Source organism: Mandrillus leucophaeus, unplaced genomic scaffold (genome assembly GCF_000951045.1).
Source record: "Mandrillus leucophaeus isolate KB7577 unplaced genomic scaffold, Mleu.le_1.0 Scaffold110, whole genome shotgun sequence".
NCBI classification, from domain to species: domain Eukaryota; kingdom Metazoa; phylum Chordata; class Mammalia; order Primates; family Cercopithecidae; genus Mandrillus; species Mandrillus leucophaeus.
Window position 1 is genome coordinate 5387799 of NW_012099210.1, and position 1710 is coordinate 5389508.

Below are 1710 nucleotides of genomic sequence, written 5' to 3' on the forward strand. Positions count from 1 at the left end.
CAAGTCTTTGCTATTGTGAATAGCGCTGCAATAAACATACGTATGCATGTGTCTTTATAGCAGCATGATTTATAATCCTTTGGGTATATACCCAGTAATCGGATGGCTGGGTCATATGGTACATCTAGTTCTAGATCTTTGAGGAATCGCTAAACTGTTTTCCATAATGGTTGAACTAGTTTACAATCCCACCAACAGTGTAAAAGTGTTCCTCTATTCCCAATTTCTAACAAATCTCCATTATGTATTTGCCTGAATAGGTAAAATAATAAAAGAAAAAAAATGGCAGAAGGCTGGAGGGAGAGTTGTTATAAATTATCTAAGTGTCTGAAGATAGGCTAGGTGATTGTGTAATCCTGTGCATATATAACAAAATCTTCATTTGCCTCCTTCACCAAAGAGTTTCAGAAGAAAGAATCTCATAAAGTTCTAAAGAAGTTAGTATAATGAAAATTTTTGTAAATGTTAATGTTTTTCTAGCGTTTTACGATAATTATGTTATTAAAAGTTTGATTGTTTTCTGTTTTGAATGCAGAAATACACGATTGTTACTAGGGTAGTAGTACCAGGGTGTAAATGTCTTCTAGTAAGCAAAAGAAAACCTTTTGTGTCACAAGCATTGGTGGTTCAGTGGTAGAATTCTCGCCTGCCACGCGGGAGGCCCGGGTTCGATTCCCGGCCAATGCAAGCTCTTTTTTGACCCATAGTGTTTTCCCGCGGGTATCACAGGTGCCTGAAAGTTCAATAACGTCCTTTAAACGCTGGACTCATGCAAATAAAGAAATATTAATGAAAGCTAATTCTCTATTTCACTTCTACTTCGAGCAGTCAAAAAGGTTTCCGTGAGCTTCGCTGATTTTTTTCTATCCTCTTTTTATACTGTTTTTGGGCACCTAGATGCGAGCGAAATGTTTTTACAGGTAACGGGGTAAATATTCTAAAATACCAACATGAAAAGAGGAAGAGGAAAAAAACCGAACGCTGGCTGTTTTGGAGATGCCGGGGATTGAACCCGGGACCTCACACATGCGAAGCGCGCGCTCTACCACTGAGCTACATCCCCCAGCCGAAAATCTTGTTTCTGATGTCCATACTCATTCAGTCTGTTAGTTCTAGTTAAATTATTGTATTACGATCTTTATTTTTAAGAGTTTATATTGGTGAGTGCTTCTGAAATATGTTTCTTCTTTTCCCATATCCACCCTAAGTTGTTTCCACGGTGCATTCAGACCTCGCGCAACGAGTTGGCAACGAAACGCTCAGCTGGGACGAATGAGGCCTCATTCCAGGGCACTTCTGCTGGGTGTCGGGAGTCTGGGATCCGATGGGAGGGATCCGGTGCCCTGCGCGGCCAGAGCGGCTGGACTCCCCTGTGCCCAATGCCTGCCGGAGCTGGCGCCTCCCCAGGCTTACCACGCAGGCGCCGCAGATCCAGGAGGTCGTGAGGTGCCCGGCCTCCGGCTTTGCTGCCGGTTGGAACCCCGGTCCAGACGCCCAGCGCTCGGGCCGTACCGCGAGCGTCGCCTCTGGTGCCCGTGGAGACTGGTTCATGAAACAGAAAGGTGGAGACCTTTTCAAACACGAAAACATTATGGATTTACCTGAACACTCTTCACCCCCGAAAATAAATGCACATCTCAGGAAAACCACGTGTTCACGCCAAATCCCCATACCTTACAACCAGATGACCCCTTGCAGATTAAAATGATT

General features: G+C 44.1%; 2 non-coding genes across 2 annotated transcripts; one reads left to right on the top strand and one right to left on the bottom strand.

Annotated features, from left to right (window-relative positions):
- The first annotated feature begins 616 nt into the window (after positions 1 to 616).
- Positions 617 to 687, top strand: TRNAG-GCC. The gene has a single exon. It is a non-coding gene; the product is annotated as a tRNA-Gly (tRNA).
- A 304-nt stretch (positions 688 to 991) lies between these two features.
- On the bottom strand, positions 992 to 1063 carry TRNAA-CGC. Its single transcript has one exon. It is a non-coding gene; the product is annotated as a tRNA-Ala (tRNA).
- Positions 1064 to 1710: the final 647 nt, after the last annotated feature.